The sequence below is a fragment of the Pogona vitticeps genome, chromosome 5 (assembly GCF_051106095.1).
Source record: "Pogona vitticeps strain Pit_001003342236 chromosome 5, PviZW2.1, whole genome shotgun sequence".
Taxonomy (NCBI): domain Eukaryota; kingdom Metazoa; phylum Chordata; class Lepidosauria; order Squamata; family Agamidae; genus Pogona; species Pogona vitticeps.
The window spans coordinates 85,168,934-85,192,761 of record NC_135787.1 but is presented as its reverse complement, the minus strand read 5'-3'; the positions used below and the strand labels follow the sequence as shown (position 1 = coordinate 85,192,761).

Here is a 23,828-nt window from a genome sequence, read left to right as displayed (position 1 = left end):
CCTAAAATGCCTACTCACTGTGCCACTGGAATTTAAGTGTTCCTATTGAGTGCCTCATTGATTCCCTAATGCTCTTCTTGCTCCTTATTTGGCAAAGCTAATTCTCCAATTCTATATTCCCTTTCTTTTGCTAGGTTTACTGAAATCATAAGGGAACAGCTGACCAGTTTAGCAAAAGACTAAACCAGTTGTTGCTTTCAGTAAACATTTTTCATAGATTAAACAAACTTTTGAATGTAATCTGAATCAGTTTTCTTCAAATAACTTGCTCACCAGAACCTTGCATTGTGCATTATTCACCATGCATGTATCATATCGCTACAAAAAAATCCTAATAATTCATTTTTTAAATTTAGGTATAAATGCAAGTTTGCATGTATAATTGAACAAATAGTGGAGTAAACAATCCTGCTAAAAATATGAGCATCATTTGGGGGAAAGGTGGAAAATGTATCTAATGAAGAGATAAATATTGACCTTGTGAATCTAAAGCAAGTGGAGGAAGCCAAAGACACTGATTCATTGGAAAGTAAGTTTGGCCCTAATACTGGGCAGAGTGAGGCAACTGCTTTGAGCAACAGATACTATAGAGCAGTAGTCATAGCATTTCCGTTTTTGGTCTATTGAGGAATGGAGTGGTGTGCATAACACAGCATGTCACTGACACCTAATTTAGCCTACTGCTCTAAGGAACAGTAGAGAGCACTGCCTCCTCCCATCATCACTCTTAAGGTAAAATTGAACTATTGGTCCAACATGGTTCATAGTTGACAACAGTGGTGGGTTGCTCACATCCTTTACCTCAGGCTGCAAAATCTGTTTGGCTGCTTTAGAAAACAAAACTAGGTTTTCCTTAAATGCGGGAGTTTAACCTGTTGGAAAGAACAAAGCTTTTAAAAAAAACACTGCTGAATCTATAAATAAAATCAATATATAAGCATAAAAATGTCATTCCAGTAAGATAGGCATCTGTAAAATACACCAGATGTACTTTAGAGGCATGTGAAAATTATATGGACCTGATAAAGAACACCATCAATACTACTAAATTCATATATATATTTATCACCATCAAGAGACCAGAGAATAGTTGTTTTTTATTTATCTCATTCCTCCTTACATGTCACTCTACTTGAGCATTCTCAGCCATTTTGGAATTACTCCGAAATCATGTTATCCTATCTTTATACCTCTATTCTACCATGAGCTACTACTGCCGAAAATGTAGTCTCATTTAGGGCCACAGAGGAGTAACTACAGCTAATTTTTCTAGCACAAGAAGAGTGATTTGGCATGTCCTCTGGATTATTGGAGGATATTGTCACACCTTGCAAATAGGTTAGAAACTGATCACAATGTACCTGGCCCCTATTCTGAATGAGTTGATAACAGTTGCTCAGCAACATGAAGTCACTTCAAACAAATAATATTATTGAATAAACCACACAGCCATCATCTGCCCTGATTTGAAATCCCCCTTCCTTTGTTTCTGCTGTTGAGACCTGCCTTCTTTTAAAGCAACATACTTCATAAAACTCATTTCTGCACACAATGCAAAAAGATCTGACCATGCCTTCCGAGACATTCATAATTTGTTTGGACCTTTTCACCCCACATATTCATCCACCTTACAGGGGGTCATATTGGGAGAATTCACTAGAATGTTAGGAGCCTCCTTCATGTCATGAACATTCTCCATAGGATCAGGGCTTAGCTTGAAGGAATTTTCTGTAACACTGTACCTATAAAAAGAGAGGGAGAGACTTATTTATTTTCTTAATCTTCGTATGACATAAAGGATTAATGCCTAAATGTCTCTTTCTTAGTATATATAAACTAAAGGCTCTTGGCCAACTATACCCTCATTCACTATACAACAGACTATTCTGCACTAGTTTGTAGAGAAAATGTGTTAAGTTGATTATTATGTGTTTAATAAACATTCTGCTTGTTAGCCCTGCTTAATATGATCTTAAATTTGCAATCCTGGGGTCCCTAGGATCCATAAATATTGCCCTCTAGGGTCAAGGAGAGATGCCTGGCTAAGGAGTGACAGGACTTTTGAATCCTCTTCTACACATTGTGGAGATTTCTGTCACAGGTGTCTTTCTGTTACTGAAACTTTTCTTAGATCACATGAGAAATATGTGTTTCCTGCTATTATAATATTTTCTCAGAGGCACACCATTATTTCAAAACTCTGTGCCTAGGAAATCAGCTTGCAAATGAAGACATGTTTGCCTTCTGACAACCAAAACCTAGGGTGGCCAGCTCTTTATTCATTAATCTGATCTTCCAACTTTCTGCTGAAAGAATCAATAACGCCATGTGCACCCTGAAAACAATTGCTATGGAGAACTGGGAAACCCTACGCAGCAGGATGTTTAGCCCTGCAGAACACTGCAGCAGGGGAGAAAGGGGAGTTCATATCCCACTTCTATTGAATCTTGGCTATGAACTCTATGAATCACCAGTGTGTAGCCCTTTAATACATGATTAACATATTCAAGGATCTACAGCACAATCTCATGCTGCTAGACTTTGAAGATTCTAATCATAACAGTGACTTTGCAAGTCCTTCTTCTCTCTACCCACATCATTTTTAGCAATCCATTTACTTGCATCTTCCCACCACTATATATATTTTTCTTATTATATACCCATTTCACTTCCCTTGTGTAAACTCATTTCCTCATTCATCCAAGCAGTAATACTAAACCTTTTCTCATCCACCATGTACATTGCTGCAGAACCTGCTGGAATCCTGAGAAAGGATCTTTACATCTGGAAACCAAATACAGAGTTTTCTATGCAGTTTGCAAAGAGGATACCACATTTTTAGTCAATATGAAGTGCCTCAATAGATTGAGATGTGGACTTTTTAAAAATGCTGAAGAGGGAAGAAACAGATGGAATGTCATTTATACATATTTAGGGGAAAGAGAATAGATGGGCAGGTGGAAAACAGAGCTGTAACACAGTATTGTTTCTGCCTGATGTGTGTGATTGTTTATTTGCAAACTGCCATTTTAAGTTAAAAGTGTATTGGTTCATAACAGAGGAAAGAACTTCATAATTCCTAGTAATGAAGCTTCATTATGAATCTGCCAATATTTCTTAGAATTTTGTGTTAATCTCTCTCTTCATATAACTTTGATAGGGAAGTGTTTAAAATAAGCAAGAAAAATCCACCAAAATTCACAGGAGATTTGAAGGAGGATTAAACCACTGTCTATGCCATTTTCCCCCTTCACAGATTGCTCCTTTGTCATGGCAAAAGGGCTTGAGTAACTCAGAGGAGCTATGGGCTATGCCATGCAGGGACACCCAAGATGGACAGGTCATAGTGGAAAGTTCTGACTAAACGCGATTCACCTGGAGCAGGAACCGGCAAGCCACTCCAGTATCTTTGCCAAGAAAACCCCATGAACAGAAACAAAAGGCTAAAAGATATGATGCTGGAAGATGAGCCCCTCAGATCAGAAGGCGTCCAACATGCTACTGAGGAAGAGGAGAGGAAAAGTACAAGTAAATCCAGAGCTAATGAAGTGGTTGGGCCAAAGCTGAAAGGCTACTGAGCTGCAGAAGCACTGGAAGTGAAAGGAAAGTCCAATGCTCCAAAGAAAAATACTGCATAGGAACCTGGAATGTAAGGTCTATGAACCTTGGGAAGCTGGATATGGTCAAACAGGAGATGGCAAAAATAAACATTGACATCCTGGGCGTCAGTGAACTAAAATGGACGGGAATGGGCAAATTCAATTCAGATGATTATCATATCTACTAGAAGAAATGGAGTAGCCCTCATAGTCAACAAAAGAGTGGGAAAAGCTGTACTGTGATACGATCTCAAAAATGATAGAATGATTTCAGTATGAATCCAAGGCAGACCTTTCAACATCACAGTAATCCAAGTTTATGCACCAACCACCAATGCTGAGGAGACTGAAATTGACCAATTCTATGAAGACTTACAACACCTTCTAGAACTGACACCAAAGAAAGATGTTCTTCACATTATAGGAGATTGGAATGCTAAAGTAGGGAGTCAAGAGATAAAAGGAACAACAGGTAGGTTTGGCCTTGGAGTTCAAAATGAAGCAGGGCAAAGGCTAATAGAGTTTTGTCAAGAGAACAAGCTAGTCATCACACTCTTTTCCAACAACACAAGAGGCAACTCTACACATGGACATCACCAGACAGGCAATACTGAAATCAGATTGATTATGTTCTCTGCAGCCAAAGATGGAGAAGCTTTATACAGCAAAAACAGGACCTGGAGCTGATTGTGGCTCTCATCATCAGCTTCTTATAGCAAAACTCAAGCTTAAACTGAAGAGAGTAGGAAAATCCACTGGGCTAGTCAGGTATAATCTAAACCAAATCCCTTATGAATGCACAGTAGAAATTAAAAACAGATTTAAGGAACTAGATTTGGTGGACAGAGTGCCTGAAGAACTATGGATGGAGGCTCATAACATTGTACAGGAGGTAGTAACAAAAACCATCCCAAAGAAAAGGAAATGTAAGCAAGCAAACGGGCTGTCCAATGAGGGCTTACAAATAGCAGAGAAGAGAAGAGAAACAAAATGAAAGGGAGATAGGGAAAGTTGCAGAAATTGAATGCAGACTTCCAAAGAATAGCAAGGAGAGACAAGAGGGCCTTCTTAAATGAACAGTGCAAAGATATAAAGGAAAATAATAGAATGGAAAAAACCAGGGATCTGCTCAAGAAAATTGGAGCTATTAAAGGTACATTTTGTGCAAAGATGGACATGATAAAGGACAAAAATGGTAGGGACCTAACAGAAGCAGAAGGCATCAAGAAGAGGTGGCAGGAATACACAGAGGAATTATACCTCTGGATGTCTTATAGAAACGTCTGGATGTCCCCCACCAACCCAGATAGTGTGGCTGCTGATCTTGAGCCAGACATCCTGGAGAGTGAAGTCAAATGTGCCTTGACAGCATCTTAAAAAGCAGAGAGTCACCTTGCCGACAAAAGTCTGCATCGTCAAAGCTATGGTTTTTCCTGTAGTAATGTATGGAAGTGAGATCTGGACCATAAAGAAGGCTGACCGCTGAAGAATTGATGCGTTTGAATTGCAGTGCTGGAAGAGACTCTTGAGAGTCCCTTGGACTGCAAGGAGAACAAACCTATCCATTTTGAAGGATATCAACCCTGAGTGCTCACTGGAAGTACAGATCCTGAGGCTGAGGCTCCAATACTTTGGCCATCTCATGAGAAGAGAAAACTCCCTGGAAAAGACCCTGATGTTGGGAAAGTGTGAAGCCAAGAGGAGAAGCGGACGACAGAGGACGAGATGGCTAGACAGTGTCTGCGAAGCTACCAACATGAATTTGACCCAACTCCTGGAGGCCGTGGAAGACATGAGAGCCTGGCGTGCTTTGGTCCATGGGGTCACAAAGAGTTGGAGACAACTTAATGACTAAACAGCAACAACAACATTTATTAGTTGACTTTGAAAGTAACAAAATAAAAGAAAGGGCATTCATAGGGAAACAAATGTAAGCAAAAAACAAAACAAAAAAGGGATTTGTATTCGGGAAGGCTTTCACGGCCAGGATCTGATGGTTGTTGTGGGTTTTTCGGGCTCTTTGGCCATGTTCTGAAGGACAGCACTCTGTGCTCTGGTGTAGTTTGCTTGACTCCCAAGCAAACTACACCAGAGCACAGAATGATGTCCTCTGAAAATGCCGGCCGCAGAGACTGGTGAAATGTTAGGAAGAACAACCTTCAGAACACAGCCAAAGAGCCCAAAAAACCCACAACAAGCAAAAAAGGGATTGTGGACAGAAGGGACACTTCAATTGTGCTTACCTGCAAAGTTTGTGTAATGTTTATCTTTGTGCCTGAGTGTAACACATTGTACACATATAGTAGGTGTTCAAGTGTGCAAGCTGGTGGCAATAGAAGAAAAAAGTAGAGAACTGGAGCAGCAAGTAGCCACACAAAAGGCTAGAAGAGTAGATGAAGTATACACTGACAGAAGTCTTGAGCAGCAACAGCAGTCGATTGAGGTCCTGGAGGTAGAAGAGCAATATGAGAAGGCAGGGGAGCATCATACTAAGGAAAGAGCAAATGTCATGTAGGAAGCACCATAGAAAATTGTCATAATTAGAAGCTCTTCTAACTAGTGGAACTCTTCATTAGTGGAACTGCAAAACTGCTTTCACGTTCTTGATGATGAATTTGGTAGATAGCAAGCAGGTGAAGTCAAAGAGGAGACCTTGCAGGAGTATATCAGAGGGACTGAAACTCAGCTACGCACAGGCACTGAGCCCACACCGCACAAAAAGACAAGACAAAGAGAAGAGTAGAAACTGAAGATCCAAGGAGGTGACAAGTATGCTGCCTTCCTGGAGCACAGCTTAGGGATGGGACAGAAAGATTAATGTCACTCATAAAACCCACAGATATATATCCCTTCTCATCCATGTGGGAACAAAGAACATAGTCAAGAGCAACTTTGAAGACATCACATCAGACTTTGAAACACTGGGAAGGAAACTTACGGACTTTGGGGCCCAGATAGTTTTCTGGTCAGTACTTGGAAGAGGAACAGGAAAGGCAAATACTCCAAGTGAATCACTTGGCTACGAAGGTGATATCAAAGTGAGCAGTTTGTTTTTTGAGACCATGGTCTAAGCTTCCTGGAAGATGGACTGCTCGCAAGAGATGGTTTGCATTTCACAAAGACTGGGAAGAATGTGTTTGGCCATAGCATGAAGAACTTCATCAGGAGGGCTTTAAACTGAACTGGAAGGCGGACGGAGAAACAAAGCACAGAGGCAAAGATGAATGAAGCCTTACATACAATAAGAGGAACACACCAAACAGTTCCAATGGAGGCCATTAATAACATCAACATTAATATACATATTCATAAATATGTACAAAGAAAAGCAGGCCACAAATCAGACAATCTTCAGTGTCTATATATAAATGACAGGAGTATGGAAAACAAACAAAAAGTACTGGAAATCTTAGCTCAGGATGGTCAATAAGGCTTGGCAGGAATAACTGAAACTTAGTAGGAGGACTCCAAAGACTGGAATACAGCAATTGAAGGATATAAGTTGTTTAAAAAGAACAAAAAGAATAGAAAGGGAGGTGAAGTTCCAGAGTGTGTATATGTCCCACTGAGAACATCTAAATCAATGTAGGTAGGGTGAAGAACAAAAAGACCACTGTAGCTGAGGTCTACTACCGACCAGCCAATCAAGGAGAGGATATTGATGAAATTTTTGAAAATAAATTGCTAGGATTTCAAAGAGACATGATGTAGTAGATTTCAATCATTTTGATATCTAGTGAGATGCAAATTCTGCCAAGTATGGCCCTTCCAAGAACTTCATGGCTTGTGTGGCTGGTAATGTTTTCCTACAAAAAGTGGAGAAAGAAACTAGGGGACTAGCTATCTTTGACTTGATTCTAACCAATAGAGATGACTTGATGGAGGATGTGGCAGTAAGGAGAACTCTTGGCAAGAGTGAAAATGTTCTACTAGAATGCTTGATTTCAAAGTAATCCAAACCAAATGATAGCCACACATGTATGACAATTTTAATGAATTTAGAAAAAGGATGAGTAAGGTCCCACAGCAGGAGATCCTAACAAGAAAATGAGTCTGAGAAGGATGGGAATTTTTTTTAAAAAAAAAAAAGGAATTCTGAAGGCAGATCTGCAAGCACAAAAGAAGAAGAAAGGTGGTAGACAACAAATAGTGCCAGTGAAGCTTCACAAAAAGCTCAGAGAGCTGAAAACAAAAAAGGGCATATACAAGAAGTGGAAAGAAGTCCAGGCTACAAAGGAAGAGTACAGACAAGTGACAACGAATTGCAGGGATGGCATTAGGAGGACAAAAGCTGAGAATGAGCTGAGGTTACACTAAAAGCAACAAAAAAGCATTCTTTGAGTACATGTGCCACAGAAGACAAAGAAAAGAAACAGTGGTTCAGCTACTCAATGGAGTTGGAAAAATGATAACAGATAACAAAGAAAAGGCAGAAGTGCTCAATTCCTCTTTTAGCATAGTCTTTCCCCAAAGGACAAACTATGACCCTCCCTCCAGACAATTGATATATTAGCAAGCTAACTAGATATGGACTAGATAGAACAACTCTCAGGTGGATGCACAGTTGGCTACAGAATCATACTCAGAGAGTGATGATTTATGGCTCCTTCTCAATCTGGGGGGAACGTAACAAGTGGTGTAGCCCAGGGCTCACTCCTGAGCCCAGTGCTCTTCAACATTTTTATTAAGGACCTGGATCAGGGGGTGCAGAGAATGCTAATCAAATTTGTGGATGACACAAAATTGACCGGAACAGCTAATACTCTCAAAGACAGAAACAAAATTCAGAATGATCTAGGTAGGCTGGAGCACTGGGCTGAAAACAAAAGAATGAAATCCAACAGAGATAAATGCAAAATACTGCACCTAGGAAAAGAAACCAAAGCACATAATTACGAGATGGAATATACCTGGCTCAGCAATATTACGAGCAAGAGGAATCTTGGAATCATTGTAGATCACAAGCTGAATATGAGCCAACAGTGTGACGTGGTTACAAAAACAGCAAGTGCTATTTTGGCTGTATTAACAGAAGCATAGTCTCCAAATACCGTGAGGTACTAATTCCCCTCTTTTTGGCACTGGTTAGGCCTCATCTTGAGTATTGTGTCCAGTTCTGGACACTGCACTTTAAGAAAGATGCTGGTAAATTGGAACAAGCTTAGAGGAGGGCAACACAGATGATTAGGGGGCTGGAAACCAAGCCCTATGAGGAAAGACTGGAAGAACTGGGCATGTTTAGCCCCATGTTTAAAAACTTCCTAACTGTTAGAGTGGTATGGCAATGCAACCAATTACCTCAGGAGGTAGGAAATGCTCCAACACTGAAGGCATTCAAAAGAAATTTAGGCAGGCAGATATCCTTTGATCTATATTCCTACATTGAGCAGGAGGTTGGACGCAAACTACTTACAGCCCCTTCCAACTTCATTATTCTATGGTAAGTACGTACTACCAAGCAGGAAACAATGAAACACCATATATATGTAAAAACTCTCTTTGCCTGCCAGAGCACCATTCCAAACATTGTAACTGCAAGGGATGTGCATAGTGAAAATGTTTACCTTTCTTTTGTTCCAGTTCTTTCAAGGGGTGCTTCTTTTATTTTTGTATTTTTCCATGTACAGATTCTTTTGTGTTACACTGAAAGTAAATTCTGTTTCCAGTTTTCCACTCAGGTTTACCCATTTCTGTTTTCTGGCACTCTGAAAACCCTGAAAAATCCTTAAAAACTCTGCCAAAAAAAACTTCTGCCAAAAAAAAAAAAAGGCAGAGACAAGGCAACAGAGAATCAATGTATTCCAAAAGCAAGCAAAAGCTCACAAGAAAGAAAACCAGCCAAAACATGGAAAGCAGACCACTCACAGAAGAAAAAAAACAGCAAAATGAAAAAACACATAGATACAGTTGCCCCTCCCAAAACCATGAAAAGCAAGCATGGAAATAAAGAGAAGAAGTATTAAAGTCCCCCTTCCAAAAAAAATAACACCTAAAACTACTAGAATATGGGGAGATTTCTCTGTTCCCCATATCTATTGTTTCTCTTCTGTTCTTTGACTTCATCAGGCAAAAGCAGGCAGGCAGTAACATAATCGAAAAAAGAAAGCCCTCCCAAAAAACAACAACACACAAATGGGGGTGGAGACTCTGAAGGAATCAGGGATAGACAGGAAACAAACAAGCAAACAAACATTCAGGGAGGCATGATGGCACAAGAAGGCTGTCTGGCAGCAGCAAAAATAATGCAAAGAAATGGGAGTCCCTTCCCCCCACCAGTTAATGCATTCCAATGGGGAAATTAGCTCCTCGTCCAGCGAAGATCTTCCATAGGGCAGTCATTCTGTGAGCGCCGATTAGCTGTTTTTAATCACTGTCTTCCGAAGCAAGCAGTGGTCCGGAAAACAGCGGGAGGCCATTTTGTGAAGTCGACGATCAGCTGTAAAGATCGTTGTTTTGCGATTAAACAGTCTGCGAAGCACGGACCAAGTCGTTGTCAAGCGGAATTCCCCCATTGAAATGCCTGTTTTGCAAATCACTATAGCGATCACAAAAAGGCATCATCATGCGGTTTCATCATTCTGCGGGGTCATCGTCATGCGGGGCACCACTGTACATTGTACATAGATGCTACCCCAAGGGCTTGTCAACAAAGTGGTGTTGTCCCCAGTTGTTCTCAGGAGGTTCTGGATCATTCTGATATTTTATTGCATATTTGAATAAATTATCCTACTACTTGTGTCCACATACTGGGAGAGTATTGTTGCTGGATATATTGGGATACTCTGGATCATCCCAGTACTGCTGTCCACACATTTGAGGAACTGCTCCCTTTCATCTTGCTCCCAGAATCCCACTTGATCATCTATCCTTTTCAACTTCTCTACCCTTACCTTGCCCTCTTCAATGTCCATTCCCTTGTTTTACCCACCCATCAATTTGAAACCCTCATTTTTTAACTTATTCATCTGTTTCACTGTGTGAGTTCACCAGTGTTTATCTTTTTCTTTCTTTTAAACTTTTGCTTATGTTTTGATGGTTGCTTTCTAAGTGAAAGGTGTGGGGGGGGGGGTGGAAGAAGAAAAGGAAAGTGCTGTTGCATATTTAAAAAAACAAAACAAAAATAGGGTGGGATGTGTGTTTTGGTGCTAAAGGAAAGGATCAGAAAGAAAGCTGAAGACAGGAATAGCTGGCATCTCAGGAAAGCTAAACAAAAAAGCCAGGAAAGGAAAACAAGTATGGTGGGGTGTTGCTAATTTTTAGCAATGTATTGTGGTATTAGGATATTTTTTAAAAATAAGTGCCTCTGTGCCTTAGCAATAAATTTATGCTACAAAGGAGGTGAAGGAGCAGGAGGAGGGGGAGAATACTAAAAGTAGGGCCAGCTGATATTTCAAGAAAACTAAATAAAACAAAGAGATGGGAATAGCACTAAGCTTCAAGGCACAGAAACTGATATACTCTTCACAAAGAAGTCTTTGTGGCACAAACCCACAAAGTGCACAGAAGAACACAGTGTGAGGGTGCAAACAAGCAAATAGTGTGTGAGATAACATAAGAGCAAACAAAATAAAAATATAGCACCAGAAATTGTACAAAACTCCAGAAATTAAGACGGGAGGGGATATCCTGCTTTGATCCTGTTGACACCAGTTTCACTGCTGCCTTCTGTGGACAGTGGGGAAAATTAAAAGTTTCTTTTACAAGCAGTTGATGTACTCCTGAGGAAAAGAGGTGGATCCCTCCACTCTGCGCACTTTGCAAACAAACCTCTTGCACTGTAAACCATTGCAGTTCAAGGTGAACAAGCTCTCAAATGTGTGTGTTAACGTGTACACAATGTATCAAGCTGAAATTGTGTTAAAAATGGAAAACTGTCAGCACTGAATGAAAATAGCACTCTGATTCATGGATTAGTGCTGAAAATCACAAAGGTGGACCGAATGAAATTCTCAAGCATCCCTACATGAATTCTTCTTGGTTCTGATACATCCAGCTCAGATACGTGAGCTGGTAGCTGAGAAATGCAAATGCCCATGACCTTGACCTAGCTGCTTCTATAGCTGTTGGTTAGAAACCCACTCCAGGGTCCAGAAACCAGGGGTGGACAAAATGTAGCCCTCCAGATGTTGCAGAACTATCATTTCCAATGTTTCTTGCCATGGGCCAAGCTGGCTTTGGCTAATGCAGCTCAAACAGTTTTAGTCTTTTTTGTGGGGCACAAAAATCTCACAACCTCTTATTTGTGTCAAGAAACCAAAGGGGAAAAAATTTATCCTTGCAGTAAGGTTTGCACTTGCTGGTCTACTCTCCTCTCCTGAGGGAGGAAAGAGTGTTGCTGTTGAAATACAATTCAACTACTAATCCAGTCAAATTATGTACAGGGAACTGGGGGAATAAATGTGACTGTGTCCTTGGCTTTGGGCTTCAAAATCTCTTGGGCTATGCTGCTATAGGTATGGCCCAGCTTCCCTCTCCTGATACTGCAGGATACATAGATTACTCTTGGTAATCTGTGGGAATGGTTGGTATAAGGAAAGATACAACAGAGACATCTCTGGGCATAGAAACTCCTAGAGGTTCTCAGATCCAAAGCTCTTGCAACAGCAGCAGATCATGCACAGAACATCTTCAAATGTGTAACAGATTGCTGCAATCCACACAGCAAGATGCGACTGCAACATTGTTCTGTGATCACTGTACGCTTGTGCTCTTGCTGTGGAAACTTAATCGCAATCGGAGTTACACTAACCATGAGCTAGTATGAACTGTCTGTGAGCTTGGTGGAATCATAGAACTGCTTGGCCTGTTTGATTCATGTGTGCGTGTGTGTGCTTTTTTTAAAAAAAAATAATGGTGAATGTATACAGCTCCTAACAGTTTTGTCAATAAAACACAATGCCCTTATTTCTGTCACAGAGCTTGAAAAAGTTGGTATCTTAGACTACAACTTCCAGAACCCACCAACCAGCCTGGCCAATGGCCAACAGAATAATTTATACTTATAATTATATAGTTGAAAAGGAACTTTTTCCAAGCTCAGATTAAATGTAGTTGTACAAAATAATTCATGCCCTGCAGAGATCTCAGTTAAACCACACCTATAAGTCAGCAGTGTAAGAGAGAAAACAGGATTGCTCTGTCTGTCCCCTTCAAAGTATGCCATGTCTTCTTTTCTTGGTTCATATATGTCTAAACATATTCTGGAGAACATTACAGAAGAAGAAACTAATAACAACATGACAATAAACGTTCTGTTGTGTGTTTTTTTTACTAAAGAGCTATGAATATCCAGTCTGTGATTTTACTTGATTTTCTTCATTCTTTGTGTGATATAAAATTGAATAATAGTTCCTCTTTCTAAAGAGAAAGGCACATTATTGATACACATCTAGTTTTGCAGTTGATAAAACACAAGAAACTATTCAGCAGCAGAAATAAAAGAATGAGTTTATTCATCCTATAGGCAAGAAAGGTGTTTTGTTTTGCACAATTCTATCTAGGCATCAGAAGGTTATCAAAAAAAGGTAGAACACATATGTTGTTTTCTTACTCCCCCACTCAAAAAATCCCATTAATTTGGAGGCATTACAATACTGTTTTATGATTTCAGAGAAGGAAGGAATTCAAAGAAGTACCCTCCTAAGGCTTCATCATCAACATTTTCAGAGCAGTTTTCTGCAACCTCTCTTCATTTAATCAAATTGCCAACCTAGTATTGTTCAAATATATACTCTCAATAAAATACATGATTCCATTCTGAGGGAGGTCATAACCAGAGCTGTTAGATTCAGTTCACTTACATCTTCTAGTGTATTTTCAATTTCACAATTATTGGAACAGTGTAGGCAAGTAGAAAATAATAGTATTAAAGCAAACAATATGGAAAGTCTCTTTCAGGATCCAAATACACAGTTGGTGGACTGAAATTAACTAGCACAAACAATAGCACACTACCTACCTTAAAAAAAAAGAATTAGCCAATCCTTTGATAGTAAGTATTCTTTTAAAGAATGAAGACTTCAGCTGGACCCTTTACATTGTTTTGTAAATATTGCTCATTTGATAGTAAGTATTCTTTTAAAGAATGAAGACTTCAGCTGGACCCTTTACATTGTTTTGTAAATATTGCTCATTATAGGCTATATTTTGACCAATGAGAGAGAGAGAGAGAGAGAAATTGTTGCTTCATTGAAGTCAATGGCAATTATCTTAGTGAGCTCAATAACGTGTTTGTTTGCAGTTCCTAAACATGTTGCTTATTACAATGTATGAATGGGCCAGTAGTTGAAGTTATTTCTAATCACCTTATACGAGGTACTGTATAAGTGTGACTTCAGTATCCATCAGCCCTAGCTGTCACAGCCAGTGGTAAGGAATGCTGGGAATTGAGCCCTGTTTTAGTAATGCTGTGGCACTGAATTGGCCAGATTGCACATTGCAAAGCCTTGTCTTAACAAGGATAACAAAAGCTATGTAACAGTCTGTGAATGGTATGAGAGTGGTTGTTGTTGTTTAGTTGTTTAGTCATGCCTGACTCCTTGTGAGCCCATGGACCAGAGCATGCCAGGCCCTCACGTCTTCCACTGCCTCCCGGAGTTTGATCAAACTCATGTTAGTGTAGCTTCTGTGACACTGTCCAGCCATCTCATCCTTGTACTTCTGGGAGTTCTCAGTCCACATACTGCTGAAGCCTGCCTTGTAGGATTTTGAGCATAACCTTGCTAGCATGTGAAATGAGTGCAATTCCACGGTAGTTGGCGCATTCTTTGGCACTGCCCTTCTTTGGGATTGGGATGTAGACTGATCTTTTCCAATCCTCTGGCCACTTCTGAGTTTTCCAAACTTGCTGGCATATTGAGTGTAGCACCTTAACAGTCTCTTCTTTTAAGATTTTAAGTATGCCATAACCTCCACTGGCCTTGTTAGCCATGCTTTCTAAGGCCCACTTGACTTCACTCTCCAGGATGTCTGGCTCAAGGTCAGCAACCACATTATTTGGATATGCATATTTATGTAGGTGGCCTGTGATTTGAACATGGGGGTACTTCACTCCAAAATTTTGGAATGAGGTACCCTCATTTGCATGGACTATGGGCTATTTCTGGTATTTACTCAGAAGTCACTCCCATTGTATTCAGGACAGTTCACTTCTAGCTAAGCAAGCACAGGACTACATTATGATGGGACCCACTGAGAATGAATGAAACAGCAATACACCTGAATAAGAAATAAGTGGGAGGTTGTAGACATATTTGATTTTTTTCAAAATGCCCCATTCTAAGGGGTGTTTAGGGAGACAACAACATCTTTTACCATGAGGGAAAATTACCTAAATTCCTATCAGCCAATGAGTAACAACCATACCTTTAATCTGCAAATAACTTTTAATTTGGAAAAAAGCTCTAAATATGAAAGCATGGTTAAGAGATTTGCTATTAACTTTGAGTTAAAATTGCAGTGGAATGGTTTAAACATCAGCCAGGAGCCTGCCATAATTCTCCTGATTTAATGCAGAGCAACATAAAGGTTTGTTATGCACTGGTTAATAGTTACACAAGCTATTCATCCTTGATTAGGTGGTTTCATTTCCATTTCTATGACTGTATGATAATCAGTTCACCTTAAATTTTATATCTGTAAAATCAGAGCAGAAAAAGAAAACAGAGAAAAAAAATCCTTAAAGCCCACAAAACAGCTGTGACTTCTTTCTGAAGCCCGTGTCTGGACTGTACCACTTTTCACAGTATGTGGGAATTCACAGGAATGAAAAAAATATATAATCCAATCCACATTAAAATGCTGTACCAAGAAAAAGAGTTTTTACCATGTCTTTTCTTAATATACTGTAGCAACATTCAAATGCAGATTGTTCTTGTTGTTGTAATTATATGACCACCATCCTCTATCTGCAATCTGAAATTCTACAGCCAAGGCACAGGTTTTTAATACCTCCATGAAAACAGGCTATATTCAAATTTAATCCTGTTGACTTCAGTAAGAATTCCTTATGTGTAGCTAGTTCATCCTTCACAATTTGTTCTCTTGCTATACACCTCAGTCTAGTAATATATCACAAGAGTCAAATTTCAAATTTGTGTAAATAATAATTAAAAAAAACCCTAGGGAGCTCCATCCTCACACCATTTTTCAATGGCACCAAGTAGGTCAGTAGACAATGGAGAAAGACCTTGATTGATGAACATTACAGAGTGGTAGGAAGCATGAACAACTAATGTAATAGAGTGCTGAATATTAACTTGGGACACAAAATGCAGCTCAATGAAAATCAGCATTTGTTCATATGCTAAGCATTAAAAATGATATATTTGAGATAAATGGAAATAGTGATAAGCATAAAAATAAATAAGTAACACAATCTTTCAGTGATGGTGCATAATCATTGCTTTGGATTCTTCAGTATCAAAGACTGCAGTCCATGAATTAATTAAACTACCATGCTTATGCTTAAGCCAATTAGTCCAGCTGAAGCAAATGATTATATAGTCCAAGAGATCCAGTTTGACTTATCAGATGGTTTTAGCAACAAGTGAGTATATGTGTGTCTTCAAGTCAATTTTGACTTATTTCTTTTCCAGGTTTTTCCCGGGGGGGGGGGTGCTCTGGTACTATGCAGCTTTCCCAGGGCTACACAGGCTGGTTATTCTCCAAGGAGGCACAGTGGGGAAGTTAACTTCCAAATTTTAGCTCTGTAGTCAGATAGCTAACTCACTGAGCTATCCAGCCAGCCATTCTAACAACACTTGCCTCGATTCACATTTGGCAATTTAGCTTTTGCTTGGTCATTGCCCAACTGGGATGGTCTGTTTGCCTATCAGATATTTCAGATACATGCTTATGAAAAATTTACAAGCCCAGAGGAATAACTTTGTAAGTGGAGGAAATATATATTTTCTTTAAACTGTGATCTGACACTAACTCCCTCTGGTCCTTCTAACACAAAAGAGGGGTACGAATGTCCACCCATGCACTTTAGAGAGCTTCATCTGTTTGTAATGAAAAGTACCCTTTATACTTTCTAGTGGCTTCAGGGAAGTCCCCCCCCCTTCTGTTCCTGATATGTTTTGACTTCTGGTTTGGGGGTGGGGACCCTTTCTTCAGCCAATGCCAGTGGAAGCTCACCCAAGATATTCCTTGAACATATTTAACGTAAATTGCCCCCACACCTCCTAGAGGGCACAAGAGGACTTTTTGAGAAATGAAATTAAAGAACATTTGGGGGGGGGGGGCTTGGGACTACTTTGGGCAAGGTGCTAGAAGATGTATCTTGGCCCTGGTGCTACATGCACTTTGTTCATCATTTGATCAAAGCTATTATTATCTGACTGGCAGCAGTTATCTGGGATGAGATGGGTTTTCATGATTTAAACAAAGGGGAAAATATGAAAGAGGATGTTTTCTTTTCTTGTTTGTTCTCAAGTTATTTTATAGAGTCCCAAAAGACAGCCTCTTAAACATGAATGATTTGTTATAATGAAAGAGGCAGTTTCTCATTATGTGTGTATTCTTACTTCTTCCATTTAATGTGTCTTTTACTCTTTGTTTGTCAGATTGCCCAGAAAATTTTTCATCCAAAAACACCATGAAGGCTGGTCTCGGCAGCCAAATTTCCAGGAGAGAGTAGCAGGAATTTTGAAGCTGTAAAAGGGCCCTAGGGATTTTCCCCCCATTGACTTCTTTGAGGATCTTTTCAGCTATTTAGTCCTTTCCTTTCTTGGAATATTTTCAATGCCTGTCTATTGCTTCACCGGATTGAGAAGAGATGGAAGGTGTGAAGGCACCAAGTGGTGGTAGGGAGAGAACTATTCCCATAATCTAGTCATTTTTTATTAAGGGGGCAGGGTTGTTTGATTATATTCTTTGCTTGCTTAGTTCCCTTGGTTTTTGGAAGAGAGGGCGGTGTCTCTATCTTTTATTTTGCTATTTCCCCCTGTGGCTGGGTAAGTCTGTGCTTTTCCTGTTTGACTGAATTTTTAAAAAATCATTTCGTTAATTTACTGTGTACAGACAGAGTTCTGACTCCTGCCCTCTAAAGATGCCGGCCACAGAGACTGGTGAAATGTTAGGAAGAAAAACCTTAAGAACACAGCCAAACAGCCTGGAAAACCCACAATAACCATGGGATCCCGGGCATGAAAGCCTTCGAGAATACAACTTACTGTGTGCTTATTCTAATAAAGATATATATTTTGCTGCCAATTTGTGGGACTATTTTATTTGGTATGATGGGTGTTGCTTGTATTGTTGCTTGCTTTTGGAGCAGACTGGTTCTGTTGCTCTGCCACTGTTTCTTTAAGGTAGATTTTTACAGGTTCTATAAGGCTTTTTTGGACCAGGAACAGAAAATAAAACTAGATGGTAAATGAGACAAAATGGCCTGAAAGAGATGGCCTCTTTTATGTTAAATGAAAAGACTGTTGCACAAAAAAACCAAAAAAAAAAAAAAAATGAAAGAGGCACCCCTTTTTATTTGGTCACCCTAACTGAAGTCAATGGGATCTAGTATTTTATTGGGTACAGAAGTGGCTTACAAATAGATCAATATTAAAGTTTTAAGTAGTTTAGTCCACAAAGCAGAGCAAATTACATCTCTATATGCAGGAGTCAAATCACTAGGAAGGGAAGGCATGAAGAGAGAGTAAAGCCATGAACAAAGGCAGAAATTCATATCCATTTTAAGTAAAATGTAGATAAAAGTATGAATAAACTAAAACTTCACCATGTTCTCCCATACAAGGCAAAACTAAAAAAGATGCAGGAGACAGAGGAACGGATTTGCAATTCCTAAACTAAAAGGCAGCTTCAGAGACCGCAATTGGAAGTGTGGGAAGAAATCAGCAAGGGAAGGACCTACTTAACCAATTCCCTTCCTGATGTTTTTCCACTTAGAATTCCTCCTGATTAAAACTTCCCTATTATAGCAAGCAAAAATGTAAGTGGATTCTTCTGGTTTTTTTTTTCTTCTCAGTTTTGAGTAAAAAACAAAGACTGGCAAATGGGACTGTGATGTACACCCCATGTCCCTGATTGTTTCCCTCAACCCAGGTCCATGCTGGTGACTTTCCTTCTTTCTCTCTTGCTGCCACCAGTGGATTTCTCTTATCCACACAATAGCAAATTTTAATTAACACCTTTCCACTCTTTTATGTTAAAATTATTACATACCATAATTTTTGCTCCATAAGACACATTTTCCCAAAAAAGTGGGGGGAGTATCAAGTCTTATGGAGTGAATATTCTGCCGTCTGCACTGCTAGCTTTCCAGGATCCGCCTCCTGGAGCTAACCTAAAAAACCAGCAGGGCCAGCAGACCTATGGCAGCAAGTTTAAATGGCAGAGGGCAGTGAAAACAGCCAAGGACTGAAGGGAAAAGAGTGATTCTAGAAAGACCAGGGGAAACCACAAACACAGTCCCCCACTACCACCAATTATGCAGGTGATTTCCCCACATTTGGGGAAATCACAGGGATCAGCACACACAAAGTCCAATGGATGAGCCTCACCCTGAAAACCACTTTCATGATCATGGTATCTCCCTGCCAGGTATGAGTTAGAGTGGCCCCTGCACCTCCTGCCCCCTGCTGTGCCCTGCCTCCGCAAGGCATGGTGACCCCCCAGCTTTACCTCCTGCTCAGCACAAGGCTGCACAGCCCCAGTCCTGCCAGAGGCCAAGAGAGCTCCTCAGTGTTTTGGGGTGCCCTGTGGGACCCCCATCAGGGGCTGGGTGTTCCTCCCACAATCCTCTAGTGCACAGATATTAGCATACCTAATGTGCGGGCAAGGCAGGGAAAGCGGGAAATTCAAACTTTCAGTTAGCGAAGAGGCTGCTTGTCTGCTTCCTCGCTCATCCAAGCGTTGGAGAGCTGGGAGAGAGAGCTGGGACTGCCTGGGACTGCCTGGTATTGTCATTTTAAAATTTAAAATTTAGTTTGAAAGCTGCTTGTTTGGGTGAAAAGGTGCTCCGTTTGAGTTGAAACCTGCTTGTGTAAAAACATGCATACTTGCTTTAAAAGCTGCTAGTTTTGCTTTAAAAGCTGCCTGGGAAGCCTTTCAGACCAGTGCTGATCAGCTGTTAGGTGGGGAGAGGGAGAAGAGCACAAAATGGCTGCCTGCTGGGTGCTGGCTTTTAGCTGTTTGGTGCTCTTTTTTGGCTGTTTGGGGGGAGCTACCAAGGCACTGTGAGGAGCTGGACTTAGTCTACAGTACCTGGTAAGTGACTTTCTTTTATTTTCTTTTTAAAGTTTCTGACCTTTTTCCCCCCATAGGAGCGCATTCATTAATTTTCAATGCATTCCTATGGGAAATTTGGATTTGACTTACAAACTTTTCAACTAGCTCTGGGCATCTAATAGAGAACGTATTTCCAAAGGGTGTTGAAGCAAGGAAACTAACTGTGCTTTATGAGCCAGAACACAAACATGGCTGCTGATCACAAATTAACCCTGCATACATGGGAAAGCAAAATTCAGTCTTACTTTTAATTGTTTCCAAGTCCTTATGGTTGTGGTATCTCTTTGATATATCTAAATCAGAACAGGGCCAGGAAGTCTCAGAGACAGGGCATAGTTATTTGGTTAGTGCTTTTGGAACAGAGTTCTTGCCCATAGCACATACTATTGCTGATACAGTAGTTTGAAAATTAAGAAAGTCAAAATTCTTTGTGACTTCTAACTCGATTACAGTACCTGCTTCCTGATTTCAGCTATTCTAGTTTGTATTCAGTTATTTTTTGGCTCACCAAGAACATTGTTCCTGGCTTTGTGTTGCCTAACCTGTTGTGCCTTGCATGTTATAATTGTTCAATTACGTCAGAAAACCAAGATTTGGTCTTATGCTGAGTATGTGCTACTGCTGGTGAATGGGATCAGGTTAAGCTTTGTGTTGATGTTCTTTTGCACAACCTAAAGTAAATAAGGAAAGCCAGCTGTTAAATACTTTAATTCCACTATTTATCCTCCACACAACTAAAAGGGACCTCTCAATGCAGTGCCAAATCAGATAAACCATTTCTAACTTAATATAGGCTTGAGCTGTAGCTGGGCAGAGTTGCACAACAATCTCATCTGTCATTGAGACATTTCTATAAGCATGGGGGGGAGGTAGATGAAAGGAAATGTAAAATATAGGTAGTGTGGTATAGGTCTTATTACTGGTTGATAATCATCTATATGTACTTGACTTAAATTAATGGTACACAAATTTATGGTACATAAACTAGAGTACACAAACCTTTAAGTCTCTCCATTTGTTAATGACAATGGTAATGGTTCCTAATGCCACTGTTGACTGCTGGTCACTTTACATGGTTCAAATGTTATTCTGTTGTAGTTTATTAAATATTTTATTACACTATCTGGTTCAGAATATTTTTTCCTGTTTCCCTCCTCTAAAAATTAAGGTCAGGTGCATCTTATGGAGTGAAAAATGTGGTACATATATTTCCTTTATGTAGTATATCTTCATATATTCTGTTATCAATTTATCTTTTGATTAAATTAAACATTACTTTATACATTTAAAACATTTTTTCTACTTATAACCTTTTTCATCACTTCAATACAAATTAAATTACTTACTCATTTATTTACTACTTACCATTAATTTCAACACAACATTGCCTTACTTTATATTTCAACATATAAACATGACCAGAACATTTAATTACAGCATTAATTTTGATATTAATCATTACATGTTTTCCTCTTCTTCACCCATCAGTCCTCTGGTCTTCTGGATAGCACATCCGCCACTACATTCTGAGTCCCTTTTATGTTCCAGATTTCGAAGTCAACGTCCTGCAGATGTAGGGCCCATCTCGTCAGTTTGTTGTTATTTGCCCGTATAGTTCTTAGCCACAGAAGTGGGGAATGATCGGTACACAGTATAAAGTGTCGTCCCCATATGTATGGCTTCAGTTTCTGTAATGCCTAAACTATGGCAAGGCATTCCCGTTCAATCGTTGATAGGTGTCTTTCGCCCACCTGTAATTTCTTGCTGAGGTATGCTATGGAGTCATGATTTTCGTTGTCATCTGCTTGACTCAATACTGCTCCCAGCCCGATGTTGGATGCATCAGTGTAGATGATGAATTCCCTCTGGAAATCTGGAGCTCTCAGAACCAGATCAGAGGTTAAAACAGCTTTCAGTTTATTAAAGGCATTTTCACATTCCGCTGTCAATTGGATTTTCCCGGCTTGTTGCTTGTGTGAGAGATCAGACAAAGGGGCGACTATCTCACTAAAGTTCGGTGCAAAGTGACAATAATAGCCAGCTAATCGTAGAAAAGTTCTCATTTCTTTTCTTAGATGTCGGTCTGGGCCATTGGTCAATAGCTTCTACTTTGGACATCAGGGGTTTGATTGTGCCTCCCCCTACTACAAGTCCTAAATATTTTATTTCTATATTCCCTAAGTGACATTTACTTGCTTTAGCTGTTAATCCAGCCTCCTACAATCTCTGTAATACAATGTTAAGGTATGTTATATGCTCTTCCCACGTCTAACTATAGATCCCTATGTCATCAATGTGGGCTTCAGTGAAGTCCCTAAGCCCCTGTAAGGTTTGATCCATGAGCCTCTGAAAGGTCGCTGGTGCATTTCACAATCCAAAACTTAAGACCCGGAATTCATACAATCCAAAACGGCTGCAGAAAGTGGTCCTTTCTTGATCTTTGGGGTCTAGCCCTACTTGCCAGAACCACTTAGTCAGATTGAAACTTGATATGAATCTACATCTCCCTATATTTTCTATCAGATCATCTAGGCATCAGATAAGCATCAGACTTAGTGACGTGATTTAGTTTTCAATAGTCTACAGAAAAGTGGATGCAGCACTATCGGGGCTGCCCAAGGGCTAGAAGAAGGAACAATGAAATTTTCCTTTAGCATCTCATCTAGCTCCTTATGAACCTTGTCAACATATGGTCCTGTTACCCTATAAGGTGCGACAGCTATGGGAGGCGCATCCCCTATATTTTGTGTAATACCCCCTTTGCTAAGCCAGGCTTGTTAGTGAAGACTTTCTTGTATTTTTGCAGCATGGCTCTGGCTTCCGCTTGCTGCTTTGATGCTAAATTAGAGCAAATTTTAACATCCTCAGGGTTATACTGTGGTTAACCCCTTCCTTCCCAATATTGTATTTCAGGTTTTTCATAGGGTGTTTCTTTGATTGCATATAACACAAACTTGTCGTTTCTATTATAGGGTTTGATCATGTTTATATGCACAACCCTTCAGACTTCCTCTCCTTCCTCCTGGATTGCATAGTTTATGTCATTCATTTTATCAATTACTCTAAATGGACCCGACCATGCTAGTTGAAGTTTATTCCCTTTTATGGATCTTAGCATCAACACTTCATCTCCAGGGTTAAACACTCTTTCCCTGGATCTTTTATCATACCACCATTTTGGTTTGGTTTGCTTGTTTTTCAAATTTTTGGCTGCTAAATCAAAAGATTGTTTTAAGGAGTTCATCAGTGTATCAATGTATTGTACTACTGATTCAGGATCCTTCTCCCTATGTTCCTCCCCATTTTGGCGGAATAGATCTAGGGGTCCTCTAACCTTTCATCCAAATAACAATTCAAAAGGGCTAAATCCTGTGATTTCATGGTGCACAGACCTATATGCATATAATACTGGTTGTATTATATGGTCCCAGTCATTTGGATTCTCTGCTGTATATACACTAATCATTCTCATCAGGGTCCCATTAAACTTCTCAACCAACCCATTTGTCTGTGGATGATAAGCAGATAATGTAACATGAGTAATCCCACAGACTTGCCATAATCTTTTCATTAGTTTAGAGGTAATGAGATCCCCAAATCGGTAATAATCTGAGAAGCAAAGCCCATGCGACACATTAACGTGCCTGCCATAGTCTCAGTTTCAATGTTTCACAATGGTATCGCTTCAGGATACCTTGTGGCATAATCATTTATGGTTAATATAAATCTATTCCCTCTTTTGGTCACTCTGAGTAGGGGTCCCGCTATGTCCAAACCTATTCTTTGAAATGGGGTATGGATGATTGGCAAAGGACACAACTTAGCCCTGGTTCTGTCATTTCCAGTTCCTTGTCTTTTACAGATGTCACAGCTTTGACAAAACCTTTTGACCTGCCTCCCCATTCCCAACCAATAGAAATTTTTCAGCAATTCTTTGCTTAGTTCTTGAGATCCCTATATGTGCTGCAAATATGTCTTTGA

At 39.8% G+C, this 23,828-nt stretch overlaps 1 non-coding gene across 1 annotated transcript; it reads right to left on the bottom strand.

Annotated features, from left to right (window-relative positions):
* Nucleotides 1–19,007: 19,007 nt before the first annotated feature.
* On the bottom strand, nt 19,008–19,168 carry LOC140707962 (U1 spliceosomal RNA). Its single transcript, XR_012088089.1, has one exon. It is a non-coding gene; the product is annotated as a U1 spliceosomal RNA (small nuclear RNA).
* Nucleotides 19,169–23,828: the final 4,660 nt, after the last annotated feature.